The sequence below is a fragment of the Protopterus annectens genome, chromosome 14.part0 (assembly GCF_019279795.1).
Source record: "Protopterus annectens isolate FY-2018-M chromosome 14.part0, PAN1.0, whole genome shotgun sequence".
NCBI classification, from domain to species: Eukaryota; Metazoa; Chordata; order Ceratodontiformes; family Protopteridae; genus Protopterus; species Protopterus annectens.
This window is the reverse complement of record NC_056748.1, coordinates 597806663-597832826: the sequence shown is the minus strand read 5'-3', so window position 1 is coordinate 597832826 and position 26164 is coordinate 597806663.

The window sequence follows — 26164 nt, the reverse complement described above, 5'->3', positions numbered from 1 at the left end:
TGTTTGAGATGGGTATTCTGAGGCATTGTAGCAATTGCCTCATATACACTGACAACCCACTTATTCTTAATAAAACTGATAAAGTATGTGAGAGGTGTAAATACATTTTAATGCTATAGGCAAAGTTCTCTCATACAACCAAAACTAATCCTTTATAAGTTGTAAGTTACACTTGCACCATGCCTACTGCACAAGGTAAAGACCGTACACATAAACTACTTATGCTGGTGCCCTTACAGGTAACCTTCCTAAAACACTAAGATTTCCTGCACAGCACAATCAAAAAAGGCTCCTTAGTCATCACGTAAGCACTCCATTAAAATATCACCCACAGCTACAGATAGTAACATTGTGTCCAATGCCTCTACTGCTAAGCCCTTAAAGCAAATCACTGCACAGCCAAATTTTCTGGTCTTTGGCAATTCTTTAGTAAGGCACAATGATGTCCCCCTCACCAGACAGAGTAAAGAGAGATTCAGTTAGCTTCCATTCTGGGGCTGGGATCCATCAAGTCACGCAGGCACTCAAGTCATTGAAAGGGTCTGTATTATGTTATTGAATGTTCAAAACATCGACAACATAAACATCGACACCAAAATATCGAACAACAAAATAACTGACAGCTGAAAATGTAGAAAAACCTAATATCGAATTTGTCATAGTTGGCCAACATAGCATCCTGGTTGCAAGTGAAAAACACAAACAAAATATACAACCCTATACAGCACCTTAACTGTATCTACTGCACAATAGAAGAAAACACCATTTGTGACGTGAATTTCCAAATAAATAAATGTGAATTTGCACTATAGAAACTAATGTACTTGTGCGGTGCATTCATGCAGAAATGTAATTTAACCACAGTTTGAAAAACATGGCTACTGCATTTAGAAACTTACTTCTGAATCAGTAAATTATGTCCTTTTCAGGAGTTTTGCATTAGTTAACATAAAATGTATTTTATTATATATTATAAAATTTAGTAAACCTTGAGATTACAGCATGTATGTTTACCATTGTGTTAATTGTTTTATTTGTTGCATTTTACTGTTATGAGATGCCGTAGCAACGCACTACATCACTAAGTCTGCTGTGGCCAACTATAATTTTTCAACAATGCTACTTTTGGTATTTGTAGCTTTCAGCATTTACATGTTTCTCTGTTTTGGTGTCGATGTTTACGTTGTCAATGTTTTGAATGTTTGATAACATAATATAGACCCCATTGAAGCACAGGTACCAGTATAACTCTGTCATAGTCCATGTGGGAGTTAATGACCTGAGACATACCTCCCTTGACTATATGAAGTGAGGCATGATTTAGCTCACCGATTATTTGTTTCAGGTAGGTATGAGCCTAACACTGAGCAGTGTACTACCTTTTCCAGGGATGATGCTACACAATTCTTTTGGCTTCTGGTGTCATTCTTTCCCACAAGATTGATGTTGCTGTTGTATGTGAAACATGGTTAAAGGGCAATTGCTGGAAATCAGTCCTGTCAGGGTATAAATGTGTTTACTGTAACAGACATTTTAACAAAAAATAAGGTGGAGATGTTATGACAAGGATTAAAGATAGTTATGAGACCTGTGACTGTTACATGTTCAGTGATAACACCAATATTATAGATTATATAACTGTGACAATAAAGAAAACCCAGGACCATATAACAATTGTTGGAGCGTATAGACCACCAAAGCCAAGTGCTGATGATCTAATACAAAGAGGGAATAAGAAGAAGACTAGTGGCTCAGGACTTAAATTTATAAGAAACAGACTGGAATAATATTGATTCAAGAACAATCCAGTGTCAGGAGGTTACATTTATATAAGAATGAGAGGCTTGATTATGGTGCGTGACAAAAATATAAGGCATGGAAAAATAGATCGGACTACAACTTTGAAAATGGAAATAAGCTGGGCAAACAAATTAATCATAGTGTGAGATAAGAGCAAGAAAAAAAATGAAGAAAATGTATATAAAGATATTGAGCATAATAGGAAACCATTTTATAGATACATAAGATGTGGAAGAAAGATATACAAATTGATAAAAATGTCTGTAGATTCCAAAATGTATTCTCAGAAACAACAGATTATAGATGTATTTCCAAAATCTTATGCAAAACGGTTTGGCATTGTAAAGAGGATGATAAGTTGTCCTAGTGATATCCAGGTAACCTCAGATACTGAAATCAAATTAGATTATACTGGAAAAGAGCTAAGCAAACTGGATCCAAATACAGCACAGGGAGGAGACAGAATTAGTAATAATGACCTGAGAACACATCAGCAAGAACTTACTGTACCATTACATCTATTATTTCCTATATTATATAAATATAGGGAGATTCCTCAAGATTGGAGGCAAGCACTTATTAAACCTGTCTTTAAGGGAAAGGGGAGTAGGACAAACCCAGAGTTATACAGACCCTTTAGTCTGTCTTTGTGTTGTAGAAAAATAATGGAGAAGGTAATATTGGCTAAGTTATTGCCAGAACTGGAAAAGTTGGGACTTGAAACCATATGTCAGCAGACATGTTGAAAATACATCTATTATCACCTGTAACATGATATTCTACTAAGAATATAATAACAGCTACGAATGAAAAATTGCGCTGTGGTGTAATTTATATAGATTTAACTTCAGCATTTGACAGGGTCATACACATAACAGTGACCAATAAATTAGAACAAGTAGGTATTAATGTACTGTCGATAATAAAGATAGCTGCATGGGTTACAAGTAGGACAGTTGAATATACAGGTGGACAGGGTGCCATCCTAGGCCCATACTTGTTTAGATTGTATCATTCAGATCTATCTTTTTCATCTGAAGTGTTCTAAAGTCTATATGCAGATGACTTGAAATTGGGTAAATTGATTACATGTGTTACAGATAGGGCATGTCTGCAAAAGAACTTGACTAAATTGACCATTTTGGGCACAGCAGAATAATATACTGATAAATTCATCAAAAACAAAGCAAATGAGATTTTGAAGTCATAAATTAAAAGGTGAATATTTAATACAGCACACAGTGATTGAAACTGTAGATTCATTTAAGGACCTGGGTATATGGGTAGATCCAGCTTTGAGTTTTTCTAATCATATCAACCAATTGCTTAATGATAGTTATGACACTACAGTTTGTATAACAAGATTTATAACGTCTAAGAAATCAAAATGACGAAGTCATTGCTTGTTAGTTACATTAGACTCAACCTTGAGTATGGAATGAAAGTATGTAAATCTTATAAGAAAACAAGCATGAGTAAACTGGGAAAAGTACAGTGGAAATATACCAAGGGCATCCATGGATGTGAACATTTAAGTTATTATGAAAGACTAATATATCTCAGCTTGTACAGTGTCCAATATAATATTTAAGGGGAAACCTTATTTAGGTATGTAGGACATTTAGAGACGGCTACCTTTAGGAATGTTTTGGGTTATCAAAAAGTAGTACAGAATCATCAGGCATCTATGCAGAAGATTCTAGAGGAATGAGAAGTGTACTAATTGGTTCTCAGACAGAGCAGCTGGTACATGGAACAGACTACCAAATTACTTTAACGCAAGCACTAGTTTAGATATTTTTAAGAACAGCCTGGACACATATTATGAGAACAACTGTTTTGGTATATTGGCAAGTTAGAAGGGCATTAATGCCCATGCTTGAAATATTTGCATGTATGCATGTATGTATGTATGTATGGGGGTACAATATTTGATAGCCTGAGAGGATATGGTTAGCAGACCATGCTGCTTTGCCAGGGATGGTCTGCACTTATACTCTCTAAGTTTTTGGATATTGGCAAAGACCTCTCCTACCCCATAGTGCCTTTTTTAGGCAATGCCAAACTGATAAACCTCCTGAATTAACTGAACTCATGAAGGAATTTCTGAAGGTAGTACTGCTCAATGCTAGAAGTGTTAACACAAAACTTCACTCCCTGCTTGCCTTCCTCACCCTGAAAGTGTAGACATCTGTGTACTAATGCAGACATGGTTTAAAGTCACAGACAGTCCCATGGCAATGCAAGGTTATAATGCTTTTCACACCTTTAGACCAACTTCTGCATAGGGGGAATCTAAAGGTAGAACAGTCTCAGTATATATTAAAAACTATCTCACATTCAGACTAATTAAAGTCTATGACACACTGGAACTCATACATGTGCAACTCACCATAAACAGGGTGTTGTACCATATCCTTGCTACCTATAGGTCACCCTCCATATCTTGGTGCACTAGGCCCTTCACCATTCAACGCAATATGATCTTTATGGAGGATCTCAACTATCTCAATATAGATTGGGAATCCTACCTAACTTCTAATACACAAGCCCAGTGATTCATAGTCTTTCGGCTTTTCCCGGTTAAGGGTCACCACAGCGGAACTCCAGTCCACTCATGATTGGCAGTGGATTTTACATTGCCAAGTTGCTAGCCTGATGCCCAACTTTCAACGAAGACATGCCCCATTCATGCTCGCACCTACCTGCATGTCTTTAACCTCACTCGACTGCAGGGAGGACATGCAGACTCCACATAGAAGGTGCTCCAGCTGAGAATCAAATGGGAGAACCTCTTGCTGTGAGGCGACAATGCTAACCGCTGTGATTCCTAAACTTCATTAATACCAACATCCTGGAACATTTGGTCCATTCTCTTACCAGGGGTATATACATCCTTGACCTTGTACTCATGAACACGGGGGAGGAAAATAATCTTCTCACTTATTAGATCTGACCATAAGGCAGTATTGCTTGAAATAAAAATCAAATCCAGGGATCAGCAAAACCAAAAACCTTTAGGAACTATTACAAGGCTAATATCTCTCTAAGTGACACCTTGGCCAAATTCCAAGCAGCCCCAAATCCAGTAAACACCATAGCATATACGGAGCTGTTTACAAAATCCCTGTACAGCCATATCGATAGCTGTAAACAACCAATATAACATTATTTTGGGCGATTTGAACTTTGACCATTATCAAACAAATTATACGAACATGTTAACTAATATTGATTCGAGTTGTTCTGTGATATACCAAAGGAAACTGCATAAAATTGTAAGGGATACTGATGAATATCAAAATAAAAGGGTATATCTGTTGTCTAAAGGTAACCATAGTCACCGAAGATTGACTGCCAATGAGGATGGGCGAGTGGCACAGGAAGTGACGATGCAGGAGGAGGAGTATAACTATAATTTTGAACAGGGTGAATTCCCTTTAGAAGATGGGCCGAGGCGTTCGGAGAGGTTGCGAAACCAAGAACAGAACGGGCAACAACAGAAAAGGGATGAGAATCAGGATTTTTTCGGCAAGGGGCGAAACCAAAAAAGTGGAACTATCCATCAAAATTCCACAGCAGCCATCAAGCGGGATGGAAGTAGAGGAAGTGATGGATTCATTATTACAAGTAAGTGTTTATACTGTCGCTGAATTTCCTGTGGACTGTGATAACGATGGGTCTGGAGAACTTGGTTTACCAAATTGTTCCTGTTTACACGTAAACAGCATTGAAATGGGAACGATAGATGAGACTGGTATTAACCAAGAACTTGTATGTTTTGACACCGTGGACATTCAGGACAGTTTATTAAATGAAGTTGATTTTTTATTGTTTGATAATAGACAGCAAATATCTTATATGACTGGTACAGAAACAACTTGTATAGATTTGGTAGGTGCAGTGGATAATGTGGAATTGCAAAGTGTGTCGAATTTTATTGACACCATACAAGGGGAGGAAAATATTTCAATGTTTGGTAACCCACATATAGTCTCCAATGTATATGGAGACTATAAGGTGTACAATTATTCAAGCAAAGAATTTGTTGAAGAGTATGCTGAACTGTTTTCAAAGAGTTTCACGTTTATTCCGGGTAGGAGGGGAAAACTAACAGATGTTTTGATTGATTTAAAAACGCTAACAAGGAAAATGAATATAAAGATGTGGTTTATGCATAATCAAGTACCAAATGAAAATGTGTGTTGAAAAAAACAAGTAAATTTAATCCACCTCCAAATGCAATGGTAGCCCTTTATGAAAAGGCATGTGAAATGGATATAAGAGAGTATATGAAAAAAAGAAAAAAAATTATAGATGATGATGGTATCAACAACTTAAATAATGAAGAAGAAAGTTACTGAGTGATCTAACAAGTGACAGGAGTCTTAGGTTTATGAAGCCAGACAAAGGCAATGGTATGGTGATAATGGACAAAAACGAGTATATAGATTATATGTTTAATATGTTAACTAATTATACATATGAAGAAAGTAATTTAAATGAAATTCATATTGCGTATTTAAAAATAGATTTTATGGTTGAGGATTTATTAATTCAGGGGCAGATTGATGAAATTGAGTACTGCTATTTGGAAAAATGAATACCCTATGGTTAGCAATATATTTGGTATACAAAAATTGCATAAAGGGTTGAATGATATTAAGTTTAGGCCCATAGTTGATGGCAAAAGGAGTAAAACATGTTTCATTAGCAAGTATGTTGATTTTCAATTACAAAGAGGTTTAAAAAAATTTGAATATATATGTATATATATATATATATATATATATATATATATATACACACACACACACACACACACACACACACACGCACACACATGTGCAGCATCCCCCCCATTTCCCCGAGTTATGAGAAGCAGCAGCCGCCATATTATGCTCAAACCTATTAGCTTCAGATATTCCTCTGAAGTAAATTTATTTACATAGTGTGGTAATTGGTTCAGTCTGACTAGACCCGAACAAATTTTAGCAGACACCCAGAGAGAAATGCTCCTGAGAAAACAAGTACATAAAAGTACAAGTACATTATGACAATGATATATTAATATTACAGGAATAATAGTAGTGAATTATTTTCAGTCAAATGTTTGGTTAAGACAGATGAAAATGATTATATTGGAGAGTTAGGCATGTTTCTTCTACATATAGGATGCCGGTTAAGTAAAATGTGAACTCAGGTAAACAGTTTTAATATCCTGGCTGTTGAACTCATTAATGTTCAAATAGATCAGCTACATCTAAAAGCTATTTGCTTAGCTACCCAATCAAAATGTAAAAAAAAAAAAACAAACAAAAAAACTAAATAGTATGACTGCCTAAGAATAAACCAAGGCTGAATCATATAAATAGTCTGAGTGCGTTCTAAGAATACTGACAAAGGGGATATGCGGGTAAAGAGGAACAGCAAACTCTAAACTAAAATATCCAAGCAACAAACTATACACAAGAAATCAGAAACATAACTAGGGCAGAGGAAGCTACCCAGAACAAGCTGTTAGGGCAAATGAACAACAGGTGCCAATGATGCTAGAACACAGTACTCTTTTTTATGAAGACACAAGTATATTGTAGCTTCATAAATGAATGCCGATACTGTGTTTGTGGTCACAGCCGAAGTGCTGAAGCACTTATTCTGTGATGGCTAACTATGGCAAATTGTTTGTTATATTTGTAGTAAGCTGTTTGTTGCATTTGTAGTATGCAGCTTGCTACAATTTCTGTTTCAGATCACAGAAGAGGTTTTTGGTTTTCTGGTCTTCAGCTTTCAGAAGACCTTTTTTCTTTTTTCACTCCTCAACTTTGAGTTGACTGGATCACCAGTTTTGGGGAATTACACAAGGTATCAGATGATATAGGTACGGCCTGCAAGAAACACTCTGGTCTGTTGTTTAGTTTAAGTCCAAATGTATTGAAAGAGTTCAACATCTAAATAATAGATTATCCATTTTTCAGTATGTTTCAATTATATGAATGTGCAGTTGATCAAATGCTGTGCGCAGTACTGTAGGATATAGGAATTTCCACTGATTTACCTCTTTACATAAAACCGTCTTACTCCAAACAACCCTTACTCCCCAAACATCACTAATCTCCTACAAGGTAGCTCAGATCTCTTAATACTAAACATGAACCTAAGAAGCATCCTAAATAAAACTTATGAATTTTATGCAACTATCACCCAATACACTCCTGAATTATCAGTTCTAACAGAAACATGGCTAAAATCCCACATACTGGATAATGAAATTCTAACCTATGGTTGTAACATCCATAGACATGACAGGATTCATAAATGAGGCAGTGACATAGCTGTAATGTATAAAAATACTATCAAACTAGAAAAACTTCAAATCAACCCCCCCAACCACTTGAATTCTGAAATTCTAATCACCCGCCTTCAACTAAACTCCAATAAACACATCATTATGATAGCTATTTATATACCTCCAGGTAACAACCCGGACATTACTGAAGACCTTCTTTGTTGGTATGCCTCAACTTTTAGTCAAGAACCAATAATAATGGGGGATTTCAACATGGACTGGTACACCTGATCCTTGGAAAACCCTCCTGTTTTTTTTTTTAACCTCCATGGTTTCTGTCAAATTATACAATCCCCTACCAGATTTGACAATCATAGCAAAAAGGAATCAATCCTAGACTGGACACTTACAGAGAAACCCTCTCTCTGTCACCAGTCTGACTGTCTCCCTAGCAGTCTAAGTGATCACCTACCAACTTACCTTCTTGGGCACCACATTTGCCCTACCAAACATATAATTTACAAACTTGTCTGCAACAAAAGACATTTCTCCCCTGAAGTCTGCAAATCCCTCCTGCAACACTTTGACTGGTCCCCTTTAAAATATCTGCACCTTGACTCGGCTGTTGAGTATTTCAATGACAAATTCCTCAATATCCTAAGCAACCTAGATCCCCTTAGAAAGACCCATTCTAACTCCATGCACATAGCATGGTTTACCAATGACACAAAACAGTTCCTCAATACAGAGAGACAGAGCCTGGTCTCTATACCACAAAACCAAAAATCAAGACGCCTTTCTTACCTACCATCAATAAAGCAACCTTGCCAAAAAACAAATCAGGCATGACAAAAAGCTATACTATACAGCAATCCAACAAAAACACCAAAACAATCCCTAGAAATTTTGGGGAGCCATCAAACAACTACTAAAGCCTGGACAGATCACAACCCCAGCTCCAACCTCAACAAATTCCACAGGTTGCATTGCCTCACAATTTAATTCACACTTTATCAACCGTATATTCTCCCTAGTAAAAAAACATAACAGCAAGATCCTCTATATATTCCTAATGAGTTAGACAGAACCCTCAGTTATTTTTCAATCAAACCAATTCAAACTAATACCATCAAAAAACATCTTTCCAAACTTAAGCCCTTTTCCCTTGCAACTGACCAACCCCCAATGAGTTTCTAAAGCAGATGCCATCTCCTACCCTATATCTCTTGTAATAAGCCATTCCATTGCTGAGTAGTACATCCCCAAACTCTGGAAAGTCTCTTATATCATCCCTCTTCACAAAGGTGGCTCCTCTACTATGTTTGCAAACTACAGGCCAATTGTCCTCCTCCCTCCCATAGCCAAGGTTATTGAAAAATGCATGCACAGACAACTCCTTGACTATCTTACTAAGCAATAATCTCCTATCTGCATCTCAACATGGCTTCAGACCTAAAACAGTACAACCACTGCCCTTGTTAGTTTTACAAACGCAGTAAACCAGCTTAGAAATGACAACCAGCTTGCCTTGTCTATCTTTCTTGATATGTCTAAGTCCTTTGATACAGTATCCCACCAAAAGCTACTAAATGAGCTAGCTTCTTTAAACCTAACCCAGCCAGCCCTCTTCTGGTTTCTCAGCTACTTAATTGACCTCCAACAGGGAGTTAAGTGGCAAAATGAATTCTCCACCCTATTACTGGTCTTAGCGGAGTACCCTAAGACTCAATTCTTGGTCCATTGATCTTCACCATATTCACCAACAGGCTCAGCACAGCCATCCAGAATGCAACTTTATTCAGTATGCAGACAACTCCTCCCTCATATGTTCAGCTCCCTCCCTACTAGAACTCCTACAAACTACCCAACAATCTTTCCAAGACATTGAAAAATACCTCTCAGACTCTCAACTCATACTCAATCCAAATAAAAAAAAAGCTTATGCTTTTCACTAATAGCAAAGTTCCTGATACCTCTCCCCCCTTCATCATCTACTCTGCCAATAAAACTAAAATTGAACCTGTCCAGCACACCAAACTCCTTGGAGTCAGAATTGACAACAACTTAAAATTTGATAAACACCTTGCTCTAACTATCAAAAAGGTCTACATTAACCTAGGCTCACTATACAGAGTCAAGCCATACCTAACCAAGGTCACTAGACATTCCATACCTAGGACTCATCTACTCTCTACCCTACTAAATGCCTCATCAATATTCACTAATCTCAGAAAATCAGATTTAAACAAACTGGAGTCCTGCTATAACAAAATTGCAAGATTAACTACTAACCTTCCTTATAGATCACATCACCGCACAGGACTTCATAAACTAAATTAGATTGAACTACCCAATCCCCTGTCCCTCAACCAACTACCTTTCATTCCATCTTCCACCATCCAGACAAGTGTCCAGCACTCAAGAGCTTAGTGCAGCCCTACTCAAACGGCAGGCCACTAAGATCATCTAACAAACTACTACTTAAAGTAACTAAATCTAATAATTTTTATGGTAACTCACTATTCTCCCACCAAATATCTAAGTCCTGGAATTCCATGCCTCAGACAATGCTAAATTCTAGCAACACATCCAAATTTAAACTACTACTTACGGAACACCTAACAAAAAATGGCTTTGCTCCTGCATTAATCCAGGCTGATCATTCTGTCCTTCCTTGTTCTTACAACCAAAATCTCTCTTCCCTTACTAAATTCTAACATTCGAACTATCCCTTCTCTCGTGGAATTCCAATTTTTCTCTACCTGTCTCAAGCTCATTATTGCTGGTATTTTTATCTACCTATCTCAGGCTTCCTACAGTTTCATCATATTCCCTCCTTCTTGTACTTCACCTCAATATTGCCTTAGCTATCACTGTTTAGAAGAAGTAACACTAGCATAGCAACAGTCTGCCATATTCTTGTTCATATACCATACATATATCTTATAATACTTATAATTATCACATCAAGTCAAGAGTGTACATTATGTTATACTGCAATGTGTCAATCACTGTTAATTGTTTGTACAAATGTTAATGTGGAGGCTTTCTCACCTGGCCTCTGCTGAAAAAGGACCCATGTCCAGTCAGACCATCCCGGTAACCAAATGTAAAATAAAATAAATAAATAATAAATAATTATTTACCACCAAAACCATGATATTGATCTACTGATCGGTCATTTCTCTATGATGGCACAAGTTATTTCATGCTAGTTTATTTATATTACTCTCTCAATTTTTATTATTTATGTATAAACTAGTTACCACCTATATTTACCAAAGTTATGTATTCTTGATTGTTATCGATTTCTTGAATTGTTTTTAATGTGTTTTTGCAATACAGCTTTTCTCCCCAGGCCTCTGCTGAAAAAAAGCCACTGGCTCTGTTGGACATCCCTGGTAAACAAATGTAAAATAAATATATAACTGTATATTACTAATTTTATACCAGCCTTCATGAGCTGATGAATGTTATTGCTGCTACAGACATTGGCCAGATGAAACAGTGTCCACACCACCTGTAATTATTTTTGTTGTACCATCTTCTATATCATAGTCATTCTCACTGATAGCCAGAAAGTATTCGTCATCTGTTGTTAACTTAATAAGATTTGGAGGCTCCCATAGTGGTATGTGAAACTGGATTCTACCTGGCCTTGCTTTTAGTATGTGCTACCATACCATTTGCCCTTTTCTTGCTTTGTGTCAGTGTTCTGGTTTTGCCTCCAGCCGCATTGATTTTAACAACTATGTGACTCCAGGCCTTATTCATCTTGGCTTGTGTGGGGCCCCTTTACCAAAAACAAGTTTACCATGCGTACTAAGTTCTGCCATGAGGACATGATTTTCCTTATGGCTGAAGTTATCCTTTCTTTGCTTTGTTCCCTTATTCTACATCAGTACTATACATAAAAAAGAACTACAGCCAGACATTTGTGACATTAATGTATAGATGACATCAGCTGTTGAAGTACAAACCACTGGACAGTTATTCCTGCCACCTACTGTAACTTCTAGGTAAGACAAACAAATATGAATATATATATAACTATATATACACACACACACACACATATATATATATATATATATATATATATATATATATATTTATAGATTCACTTTATATGCTCGAAATCCTGAAATATCGAATTTCAGAATCTTGAGCCCATAAAGTGGAAAACCTAAAACACCAAACATTCAGAAGAGCGAAATTCAAAATCTCGCATTTTGGAGATGTTGAATTAGTGTTGTGCTGTGTTCATGGATTCAGGTAAGTGTTTATGTTTTAAGGGTTTTGGGTAGGGGCTGTAGTGTGTGTTAGTGTGTTTTGTTACTGTGATGTGTGTGTGCGAGGAGGATGTAGCTTGTGTGGTGGTGTTTTGTGTGTTTGTATATGTAGTGCCACCTTGGAATTAGTATATTTAAGTAGGGGGGTGTGGAGGGAGCAGGGGTCTTGCACCTGCTTGTTGTTAGGATTGGGTTGTGTGTTTGTTTGTGGGGAGGAAGGTGTGTTTATGTGTATGTGTGTTGTGTGTGTGTTGTATAGAAGTTGCGATTTTGAATTTTGCGCTTCTGAGTGTTCGGTGTTTTTGGTTTTCGACTTTATGGGCTCGAGATTCTGAAATTCGATATTTCAGGATTTCAAGCATATAAAGTGAATCCATCTATTATATATATATATATATATATATATATATATATATATATATATATATATATATATATATATATATGTATGACTATCTCAATGTATCCACATAAACTACAATGTCATGTTAACTGGAGTTCATTGAGAGTAATCAACCAGAACAACATTCCTTATCCTTTGCCATTGTCATGTACATTTTTCTTCACTGTCAGAACCAAAACATGAGAGTCATCACACATACCTATGCAAACCAAAATCTCTGAAGTAATGAAGCATTTTTTGCCATGTATGCACAATCACTACAATGCACTTCTGTAATGTTCATTTCCTATAATCACTACTGAATTCCATAGCTCATAAGTGCAACTTCAAAATGATAAAGAAAATTACCACTTAAGCAATTTTATCAACACATGCACAGTATACACCAAAAATCATTGCAGGTGACCTTTAAAGCAATATTAAAACAATTTTAAAGTGTGTCCTACAAAATAATAATATTTTAAAACATTTTCCTTACTTTACTATGTCTGTGATATCCTAATACACTTGTGCCATCTCAACTATTTGTGAATTAATATGGTGAGGCTCAACCTATTGGTGATAATTCAGAGCCATTTACATGCTATATGCAAATTAGGCTAATTTATATGCATGGCTATGAACAGTAGTAGTAGTATGCAAAAATTTCCTCAGACATATCAGCGAAATTCATCATTTCGCTGATTGTGAATGCCTGTGCCACATTGCATGTACATATTTCAGAGAGGCATAGATGCTCTGTAGACATTTTTAAAGTCTGCAGCACTCTGCAGCTATCCCAAACTTTCTGCAGAAATGCACCTATGGCCCTAGACTAATGAAAATAAGAAAATACTTTAAATAGTCAAATGGAGTCATCTGAATGTCAGGTTTACAGCCAACTGAAGGTCAGTCCCTGCCCATCCAACACTGTCTGTCACACCTTATCAACTCAAACATATAATAAAGTCATAAAAGTAAAAAATCACATTCATATTGACATTTATTTTCCCCCAACAAGAAAAAAATAAATAAACGAAAGTTACATTTCCACTGTACTACATAACACATATTGATGTAAGGGTACAAAACAAATAACTTTTATCAATAAGCATTAGTAATGCTAGTCATTACCCATATATTTAAAATAAAATTATGATACATGGAAAGGACAGTATGTGTTTTCCTTTAAGAAAAATCAGTATGTGACAAAGCAGTTTTGGTTACATCAAACTTGCCAGTAGTATCAATAACTGCTGTAACGACCATGCTAGCAAAAAGGGTTTGGTCAAGATGATGTCTCACCCAACAAGGAATGGTTCTCGCCCTGCTTAATGCATCTGTCACCATACTTTCCTTACTTTTATTCCAGCAGTTTGAAAGATGGCAACTCCTGTGAAGGCACAAGGCCACCCTCTTAGCTGGTTTAATAAAGACACCTTCATCATGCTTTACCTTTTGCATAATTCATACCTGGAAAAGATAGAGGTGTACACTAGACACAGCACTTGGAAAAAATGGATATCTGACAGGAGTTGGGTGACCACCTGTCAACCCTGACAGGTATAACTCTCACCAGTTGGAGTGCCATCACAGGTATGAAAATTTGTAGAAGTGTAGGACTGACCAGCTGGCTGAGTCAGTAGACCAGGTTATGGTAAGAAGGCAAGAGTTTTATGTAAGTAAAATATGTTTTTAACTGAGTCATATATACATAAAAAAGATAAAAAAGAGGATTACCAATTTTGCATAAGTGCATGTATTTGCAAAGACAGGTATTAGTACGTGAAAATCTTAGTTGCATTGCTATTATGCAATGTATAGGAAATGAGGAACATGTTTGTAATCATACATGCATTTTTTGAAAAAAGACGAATATTAGTACTGTGTTAACAGATTACAGTAATAAATAGCAATATCAGGTAAGACTGTTAAAATAATAATCTGCATATGTAACCATGTAAATCATGTGCTACTTTACAGATATCAGTAATGGTGACTGGATATATAAAGTAACAAAATAAGAATTTCAACTACAGAATTATTTTTTTTTACCATTGCAGGGAAAGAGTTATAATAAACAACATTCCATGGAGCCAGTTTTGTATAGGCACACAAATATAACTAAAACAGTTGCTTTGTTCAGAACTATTTCTAGCTGCACATACAACATGGCTGAAATCTCACACACCACACTTTAATTAGACTGCTGGTTGGGGGAGGGGCTGGGGGTTACTGTGCTAAGTGAATGATCAGTGCAATATTTTCTGAGAACATGCTGTTTTACTTCAGTATTACTTATTTAATCAAATACAATTGTGCAGAAAAGGAAATGCACATGTCCTTGAATTAATTCATTTCAGCATTTATACTTTAGCTATACCAGAACAAAGTGTTACGTCTATTTTGAAAACAACATTCAAGACATCTTTCATATTTTAATGTTATCCTCTTAAGTGAAAGGGAATATCAGTACAGTACAGTACAGTATTGTACAAATTCCTATAGGTATGCATATGCAAGTGAAAATGAAAAAGAAAAAAAAAAATTAATATTTTTAAAGGATTGCAGACATATTTATATGTAGAAGAAATTCAAATACAGGTAAACAATATTGATCTTTTCTATTTTAATTATAGCTGAGTAAGAATTTAGATACAACAGGTAGTAGCAGAAGAGAAGATTAGATTGACTGGTTAAATCTTTGTCTATGTATAACAAGTGTCCAAGATAATTTTCTGTCTTGCTAGTCTGTACTGTGTATAAGTAATCATTACACTACTTTAATGGTAACAGCAAATGTAATAAAAATGTTTTTAGAAGTGATTTTTGTATTACTCCTAAAGAAAATATTGTTATAGCTTTGCAGATGAAAGAAATGCAGCTGAAGACAACATATAAAGATGAATGTTTTATAATCTGATTTTAACCGGATTATCTGCACTAATTACTGAGGGTTTTTTGGTACTGTATTCTCTGTTTTGAAAGTACCTAATCTGAGGGAAACACACACCCCTTCAGAAAATCAAAAGCCCATATATTAGCGCACAAATTGTCAATTAGAAATAATAAGAAAAGTATAAACAGCACAAAAATTTGGGAACAAATCTTTAATATTATTTTGGCGTAGCGGTTCCTATCCACTTTCCGTCAGGACATTCTGTATGTGTACCAACACATTCTTGGATTAGATAGAAAATGTAGAAATAATACAAATTATTGGCTTGAGTTGGTTTATAATTGTCTATTGTAGATGCTTTTATGTTTAATTTTTTGTGATTTTAATTTCCTGTACTTGGTTAAAATGATATTTATTCTTAATGTATTATAGGGAAATTCAAAATGGAACTAAAACATTGGAAGCAATATTGTACATAATGTAAATAGTGTGTGAAATGTATAATGGTTTGGCAAAACAATAAAAATGAGTATTGAAAAAAAAAAAAAAAAAAAAAAGAAAATCAAAAGCCCTTGCCATTTCAATTCATCACAAGCTTGCATATCAATCTTCCAAGTACAAAAGTACATCCAAATCAGTACCCCCATTGTATGGATAAGCACCTCCCGTACACAAGTTTTACTTCATTAAAGATTTTAGTACAGTATTTCAGTATTGTATTACATTACATGTAAACAGTGTTGTTTGGCTTTATTGTGCTTTTTCGGTTTTGTATCTCCTCACCCTTTTTTCTCTTTTTTCTTATTTTGGTTATGCATTTCATTCTCCTTTTTTTTTTTGTTTTGCTTCTCCCATTATTTTAACATGTTTAAATCCCTCAGGAGCAGAACAGGCACTTACCTCCCAGACTAGGGACAGATCATCCTCTTCCCATCCAGGGACATCTTCACAAGAACAGAGTGGAGGCACTGGTTCTGCAGGCATTCTGGCACATGGCAGCCTGACAAGCCTCACAGACAAGGAATTTGTTTTTTGAAGTATCGGTAGAGGTAATAGACAGAAAATTTCAGCCAGTCAAAGCCTCTCTTCAGTGTGTAGAAAATGCACTCTTCCAGGTGGTGCTGACCACTCCTCCATCACAGGTTCCTACTCCCTCAACATCGGGGTCCTCCACTGCAGCACCATCTGGCAATGGATGAGTTTGTGACTCTGTGAACTGGGATTCCAGCTGGCACTTTCTCAGCCCTTCTTTACCCTTTCTCCTTCACCTTCTTCCCTAGTTTCCACCCACACTACCCTCTTATAAAAATTAAATTGAAAAATAGGGGGTCTATCCCCCAAAAAACATAGTGCACATCCTCTCCCACCTCTTCCAGCACAAATCCTCCTGATGTTTTCCTTGAGTGCTCTCCCCTTTGTTTTGCCTCCCATATTCCAGTCTTTCCTATCACCCCCTTTCTATTCTGAAACCATCAGTGTCCACAAAAAGTATACCTTTATAGAAAAAAAATTATGAACCCCTTTTCTTTTTTGAATAAATCAGTCTTGACTTCTGCATAGTCTGCAGCTTTCCTAAAACCCTTTGAGTGTGATTGCGCTCAGCCATATTTGTCCATGATATGTGGGGGAAAAAAGTAAACAACAAAAGTAACAGCAACTTATGATTTTGTGAAGTAATATGTAAGTTCAGAATGCTGAGCTTTATACAACTTATTCTTTTCAGAAAAGTAGGTGTGTTTTTAAAAAATGCTTTGCTTTTCCATATTCTTCACAAATACCTTTCTCTGACATTATTTGCATATCCATGTAGCGCTGCTATTTGCACAAAACAATAATGCATTTGCAAAGTCCTGACCAAGCTAAGCTGATAACAAATTGAAAACAAATAAATGTTTCAAAAACAGAAAAAGTAAGCTTTAACAAGTTAAGTGCTTTTTGTCTCTTATTAATAGCAAATACTTCATCAGAACAAAAGATTCCAAATGCCTCCTTTTTTCCTTATGTATAAAATCAAAAGCAGCCACGTGACTTAAACAGACCAATTGCACAAGTCTTTTGACAGTTGTTTGCTTAAAATACCTTTCTGAACATGAAATGTGCCAAAAGATGCCATATTATTACTTGTGGTTTTACACATAAAGAGATTAGGAGGCATTTTGAATATTTTCTCCTGATAAAATCTCTATCGTTAAAAAGAGACAAAAGCACTTAACTGATTAAAGCACAGTTTTTCCACTTATGAAGTGTATTTTTGTTTACAATTCACATTTCCTTTTATGGTATTGCTTTCTGGATTCTGATTACACTGGAATTTATACTGCATAATTAATGTTTTAAATGTTCAGCATTTTAGAATTGCTTGGGCAATGAAGTATTTAGCTGTAAAGGTTTACTGCATTTATATTGGTAAACAATCCTGTGTTAGCTGTTACCAGTTATGAAATGACAATTGATTTAAATGTAGTATTAAAAGCACAGTTTTTTGTTGATACTTCTCAGACTGACCAGCCAGCATGTCTCCCATCCTGTTTTGCACATTCATCCGCCTGACTATCTGCAAGTTGCTTTCAATGGAAGAAGCATCAGTTGGTGGTGGGCTATCATCCCTGGTGGCTCAGATTTCTCATGTATACCTATTCCCTTACCTTATGATGAGCGTCCGACTTTTTCATACTCCTACTACCTCATCCCATCATCAGTGGCAGGCACTATGAAATGCCTGCTGTGTTAAGGCAGTATGATAACATGCCTCTATAATTCTGTTCTTCTCCAGACTTCTTTGTTGCTGAAGACTCTTTGAATCCAGTGCACCTGAGACACATATCCAACCACCACCTGATGTTACCGCTTTTTCACAGTTTAGTGCAGAAGCTCTGCCTCCTGTCATATATGCATTAACTTTATGCCGCATGTTTCCCTGAGCCTCTTGGTCTGAGCTTAGTGCAGAACCTTTGCCTTCTATAATACATGTTCAAACTTACTGCTGCATTCCCCACAACCGAGCCCCTTGTCCTGAGCTTAGTGCAGAAACTCTGCCTTCTGTCATACATGTGGTTTTGAACTTATTGCAGAAGCTCTGTTTTCTATCATATATGTGCTAACTTTCTGCTGCATTTTCCTCTAAACCTCTTGTTCTGCATTTATACCAGAACCTCTGCCTTCTATCATACGTATGCTAACTTACTGCTGCATGCCCCTGTCAAGCCTCTTGTTCTTTACTTAGTGCAGAAACTTTGCCTTCTATCATGCATGTGGTTCTGAACTTAGTGCAGAGACTCTGCCATTCTGTCATGCATGCACTAACTTACTGATGCACGCTCCCTTCCTGAGTCCCTTGTTCTAAACTTAGTGCATAAACTCTGCCTCCTATCATACATGTGCTAACTTACTGATGTATGCTCACCAGAGCTTCTTTTTCTGAGCTTACAGCAGAAACTGTGCCTTATATCATGCATGCACTAACTTATTGCTGCATGCCCCTTGTTCTGAGCTTAGTGCAGAATCTCTGCCTTCTATCACAGATGTGGTCATACATGTATTAAATTACTGCTGCATGCCACTGACTCCTTTTCTGACACTAGAAACTGCTAGTCAGCCTATGGTCTCCAGGGTTTCAATCAATGATTCATTCCTTTATGGCATGGAGTTGTTCATCAGAAATACTGTTTCTGCCAACATTTATAACTTTACTAAGGCTGTTGTCATTGCACTACAGTACTGCCATACCCAAAGTAGCTTTATGTATAATTTACTACAGAAACACTGGTGACAATATTGCCTTCGGAACCAAGAAATCGTAGTTTGACTATGCAACAGCTAAAATCCTCCCCATTGGTCACTGGAGCTTTCAGTTAATAATTTTAAAAAAGTTAAGTAAATGTTACAAGTCTGTTTCAGATGCAAGTCCTATTATTTCAATAATGCAGGACCTCAGATATCAAAGTATCCTTCTGAATATCCCAGAATGCAATTGTTGTGCACAAGCAGAAGTAAGACTTTACTGGAAATAGAAGACAAGGATGTCAGATGGACTCTGCTGTGAAAATAAATTGAAAAAAATGGCCTACAATGCTTTGATCTACAAAGTGTTACTCAATATCACACCTTGAAAGCTGTCAAACTTTGGGCAGCTCTAATAATCCCATGATTTCAAAACAGTCAAAAATGCCATGTTTTGTTCTTCACTATTGCTCACTCCCATTGATGTACAGTGCTGTCAGGTACTTCCTTTATTATAAAACATAGCTGAAATCTATTTTACTTTCTTTACTATGGCTGTCTAATTTCTAAAGACTTAAAAAAAGGATAGTAGATCTTTAGCTACAGGTAGATAGATATGACTCCTTCCTAATCCTTACTTCTTAGCATGGAATTAGAACTATTCCGCTTTGTTATTCATCTTAAACTGTTGCAAATTCCTCAAAGCTAGCTCTTGTATTCCCCTTGAAATGTCTCATAGCGAGGTGTGGCTGGCATGATTGTCTTCTAACCTTTTGTAGCGTCTCACTTGGGTCTACAAGTAGGACTGGACTGTCACTGCTGACAATGCATTTACTATGGTGTTAAACCCTCTCAGCATTTTTCTTTTTAGCCCAAGCTGTTTTCATTTTAAGGTTTCAAATTCCTTCGCTGCTTACACTTACTTCAAAGGGGCCACAATGCTAACTTTCAGACAGATCTGCAATCTGCAATGAATTCTTTTCTTTTTAATTCTTTTATCCTTTGTTGCCACTTCTTTAAGTTCATTTAAACTCACCTTTCCAGGCAGCATGTTCGATAAAGGATAGTGCTGTGTGCATGCACTAAGACCCTTTCATTCCCTTTCATTTTCTTACTTTGACAGTCATCAAGATAGGCAAAGTCTGATGTCTAATTATTTAAGTGTGCAGTTATGAGTTGGAATTTGTGAGCTGTTAGCAACTTAAAGTTAAACAAAATGAACAGAATACCCAAAGTGCTTGGATTGTGCTTGTGAGCACTTTGTTCTAGGACTGACTCAGATGTACTGCCTTTACAGTGAAGAATGCCATAGTCATATGGAAAGAGCACTACAGTTATATTCCACTTTATTAGTCAAACACCAAAGAAATCTCTAGGTCATGGCCATTTATTGCAGTAACCTTTTCACTACATAGGATATACTCATTAGAAAGTTGTAAGGTATCCAAAATGAACTAATATTGCATATTCTGCTATGGTTAGGGCTGCTTGAAATAACTGGGGTTTGAGTAGATGCATAATTAAGTTTAAACCCCGAATGTTTTGGCTTGCCTTGCCCTTGGTTTGGCCAGCCAAATTACATTTAACCAAAAGACCCTGCATGATTAAAATGAGTGAGCAAAATAAAACAAACTACAAATATTCTCTACCATACAGTAATGTCCTCAGCATCCTTTAGCTGGTGTATAAATGTCATCACAGTCAATGCCTCTTCTATCCTGAAACTCTTGTTAAAGTCCATGTTCAAAGGCACAAAACTGAATGCTATATCTACATTCCATCTGGTGTGCAGTGTCTTTCTGAATCGTATATTGAAATAAAAACAATGATCTGTGTGAAAATACGATTCTTACAACAGTTCAGCATCTTGGTCTATGTCTGTGCCCTTCCAGTTACAAAGTTCTGAAGAGTGTGAACTGCTGAGTTTGATCTGAGTGCAGAAGACATCCAGTCTTAGTTTCTACTTATGTTTGTATTTTCAGAAATGTAACATTTGTAATGTAGCTTCTTAGCCTACCAGAGATATATCTATTTGAAATCAAAATAACTTAAAACATCTGCACACTTGGAAATAAGTTCGTATTTGTGGGTGCTTGTTTTTTATTGGGGTGGGTTTGTTCGCACTGCATATGGGATGTCATTAAACAGTAAAATACAGAGCATTGTAAAACAAATGCAAGGTCACAGAATGATAACTCAGCTGATATGATTATTTAATTAATGATAACCTTATTCATAGGTTCATAGGTGTGTAATAGGCTAATGACCCTTGAGCCTTTACAAGCCTAGCCCATAGGATTATCCTGGCATCGTGCCACCCGACCTTAGTTCTCAGTGCCTTTGTTGAGTAGAGCCACTGGAGTGATCCCCAGGGTGAATTTTCTATTTCCCATCCACTTGTCAAGATTTCTCTTGAAGAGGGCCAGTGAGATGCTTTGTTTGACATGTATGGGAAGTCTAGTCCACTACATAGGCAGTCTCTGGGTTATGAACCTGTCCCTCCAGCATGTTCTGTTGATTGTGGCAAAGAGGTTGAGGTCTCTGGAGCGTGTGGTGTGGAGGGATTCGGATTTCTTTAGATGTAGCATTTCTAACAGAGCTGGGTCAGACATGGCTTTGTAAGTCAAGCAGAGATCGCCTCTAAGTAGGCGATATGAGGCAGAGAATAGTTGACTTTTTTTAATCTGTCCATATAGGACAAGTGTTTAAGGCCTAGGATCCTCTTTGTGAGGTACTTTTGCAACCTTTTCAGTTGTTGCAGTTGTCTAGTGAGGTACATGCCAAATGGGGCATTATACTTGATGACTGGCCTAATGAGGGAAGAGTAGAGGGTGACAATGACCTCCTTCTTCCTGGTGTGTGTGTGTGTGTGTGTGTGTGTGTGTGTGTGTGTGTGTGTGTTTGTGTGTGTGTGTGTGTGTGTGTGTGTGTGTGTGAGTGTGTGTGTGTGTGTGTGCAGGTCTGCATACCACTATCAGCTTACTTCAAAATACAGTTACACATAGAATTGTATTATCACACTGTTAGGCATGATGATACGATAGTTTAAGTAAGTGTGAGTTGATACAGGATGCACTCCAAAACATGGCTGATTTTGTTTTGCTTTGTTTTAAATTATTAACTATAGTGTTTTACTTGATTTTTACAATGAATTTCGCAATTTACCAACTGAAATAATATGTCTTAGGTGTGAGAAGAATGGACATATTGCTAACTACCTCTTTAACTAGTAATATGAAAAATCACACTTAACAAAAATGTTATTTCTATGAATGAAAACGTAAACTCTGTCAAACTGTGGTTTCTAACCAGCATGCTGATAATGAAAACGTACCAGTGGAGTGTGATAAAATAAGAATGGTAAAATCAGTATATCTTCTTTGTGTTACTACAAGCTGGATTAGAATGAATTGAATGGGCTACTAGGCTCTGAGAATGGGGTGACTTTTGCTAATGAACAGTAGGTCAGCAGAAATAAAATAAACACAGGTGGAAGGCAAAAGTAATATGTGTCCAGGGAGAAAGGAATGAGTATCCTGTAACTCATGCAGAAATTCAAACTCTTTTGAGTAAAGCTCTATATCCTGTAGCTTTAGTATCCGAATTAATACATAATATTATAATTAATCAAGACTTCTTTCAGTTCAAGGGAGTATGAAAATTATGGGGGGGCATCATTTGACAATCACTGCTGGAATAAACCTCTTATAGAAATGAGAGTTGGCAGAAGTCTGACACATTGTCCATGATACACAGTCATGATATGCCCCTAGTAAAATGGAGAGGGACAGCAACAGTCTGACACACCATTTAAAATACACAGTCCTGATAATGAGAAACTGATAGGTGTAGAAACTTCAGAAAGAACTAAAATCTGGCTTTGCTGAAAGGGGTAGAAGAGCCTGTGCATTATCAAAAAATGATTACTGATTCCTACCAGAAAACTCCAGTTGTTAAATGAATGAGATAATTCAGTGTGGAAATTGAAAGAGAAGAAACCTTGGTGTATGATACTAAACTTTGATAGATGATTCCAGTCATTAAAGGAATGAAGGATACCTGTCTGAGAAAAGGAAGAGGATAAAACATAGTGATAAAGGAAACCAATAGTGATAAACCTGCAAAAGAGAAAAGAATCTGCAATGTCAAAACAGAGAGCTATTCAGAAAGAGGGCTCTCAGTAGCAGGTACTTGGACAGGCAGATGTTTCAGAGGTCAAAGTAAAGGAATTCCCAAAACCAAAAGCACAAGAGAGTCAATAATATGAGTTGCCTTTAATAAAAGAAGAAATGGTTGAAGAAACACCTGTACTTGTATTTGTAGGTAAGCAGCTCTTTTTTATTATGATTCATATAACTGAGATCTTCTGTTGATTAAGTATTGTTATTGGGTAATTTTTTAGTCAATTCCAACACTTTATAACCTTCAGAACTTTAGCACACCAGGTCTGTCAGTCAAAAATTGTATCTTTAAATTCTGGCAAATTCATATTCGTTACTTCAAGTTTGTCTAGCTCTCTCTATTAGTCTCTGCTGCCCTCCTCTTCATCTTTCACCTTTGATCTTTCCCAGCATTAGTGTTGTCATATTCATATTGTATAGCAAAAGTATTTGAGTTTTAGTATTACTATCACACCATCCAGCAAACAGTCTAAGTTTATTTCCATAACTATTGATTGATTCATTTTTTTTAGTCAGTGGAATTCTCATAGGTTCATTGGTTCATACTAGGCTATCTGCCCTAGGGCATTTATAAGCCTAGCCAGAGTGTGTGTGGCTTTCACCACCCCTTAGGATGAGAATACTATACCCATTAATTTGCTGTGCCTCTGTCCAGCAGTGATACAGAGATGATTCCCGGGGTAAACCTACGATCTCCCATCCACTCGTCAAGATTTCTCTTGAACAGAGTCAGTGAGGGGCTCTGCCTCACATGGACTGGGATTCTGTTCCATAGTGTAGGGAGTCTCTGGGTGATGAATCTGTCCCTCCAGCACGTCCTATTTATATCCGTGTTGAGGTTTAAGTCTGTTGCTCTCGTGGCTCTGGTGGATTTGGATTTTTTGAGGTGGAGCATGTCCATTAATTCCGGGTTGGACATGGCCTTGTATGTCAGGCACAGATCACCTCTGAGCAGACGGTATGCGACTGAATAGAGCTGGAGTTTCTTCAGTCGAGCATCGTATGACATATGTTTGAGCCCCTTTATCCTTTTGGTGAGGAACTTTTGGGGTCTTTCCAACTGCTGCAGGTGTCGGGTAAGGTACATTCCGAATGGGGCGTTGTACTCAATCATTGGTCTGATAAGTGAAGAGTACAGGGTACAATGACCTCTCCTGATCTGGATGTGAATCCCTTCATGATCAGGTGGGCAATGTAGAAGGTCTTCCTAACCACTTTGGCAATGTGAGTGTCAAAGAGAGGTTACTGTCAACTTGGGTCCCCAGGTCCCTGATAACTTCTTCCGTGTTTAATGGATTACCACCTATGTGGTAATTAGGGGTTACCTTGTTTTTCCCAAAGGGTATGACTATACATTTTTGGGCATTTAGCTTAAGGCCATGGCTCTGGCACCAGTTATCCATTTCTATGAGACCTTTCTGGAGGATGTCTGTGTCTGATGGAGTGTCAATTATGGTGCCCAGTTTGCAGTCATCTGCAAATTTTGTCAACCACAATCCCCTATGTTTGCCTGCACTTCAGAAAAATAAATGCCGAACAAGAGGGGCCCAGGACTGAGCCCTGTGGGACACCGCTCATGACCGGCTTAGAGTCTGACATGGCACCAGCAACTCTAACCCTGTGTGTTCTGTCCTTGAGCCAGTTTGCAACCCATCTTGTGACATATGGGTTTACATCTAAGCTGGTGAGCTTTTCTATGATGCCCGAGTGGGGTATTGTGTCGAACGCTTTTGCTAGGTCAAGGTAGGCTGTGTGAACTGCCTTACCCTCATCAATGGCCTTAGTGACTGTTTCAAAAAGTCGACCAAGTTCAAGAGGCAGGATCTGCCCTTGACAAAGCCAAATTGGGTAGGATCCAGTGTCTGTAGGTCCCCAATGTCTTTATTTATGAGTTCAATTATGATCCTCTCCATAGCTTTGCAGACAAGGCTCGTCAAGCTTATGGGGCGGTAATTTCAGGGTCTGTAGAAGCACCGCCTTTGTGGAGTGGGACCACAGTTGCCGTCGCCATTCTTTGGGTACATATCCTGTAGTAAGGCTAAGATTAAACAGCAGCCTTATGTGTGGGTTTAGTTCCTCATTGAGTTCGTGTAGCACACATCCGGGGACACCGTCCGGTCCCATTGATGCTGTGTTTTTGCTTTAGAGAGAGCAGCTCTCACCTGGGCATCTGAGATGTTTGGGAGGCTAGACTCTGGTGGGATAGATATTTCTCCTTTTGGGGGGGAGGGAGGGGAGAAATTTGCACTGAACCTGTCTGCCAGTATGTTGGCAATGTCTGTGGGTTCAGTGATTTTTTTATCATTTTGGACTAATTCTGAGCATATCTGGGAGTTTCCACCCAGGTTTCTAACATAGCTAAAGAAGGCTTTATGATTGTCTTTTGTGTCATTAGCGATTTTTCTCTCAAAGTTGGCCTTGGATGATTTTATGAGTGATCTCAAAAGTTTTCTCCAATGCCACAGTTCAGAATCAACAATTTTTGTAGAATGCAACCTTATTTATATTTTAACTTTTAACATCCATATACTACTGTGAAAGGCATAGCTTTGTTGACAATGTGATGTCTGTGATCTTTAATATCTTATCCAGATTTGCCAT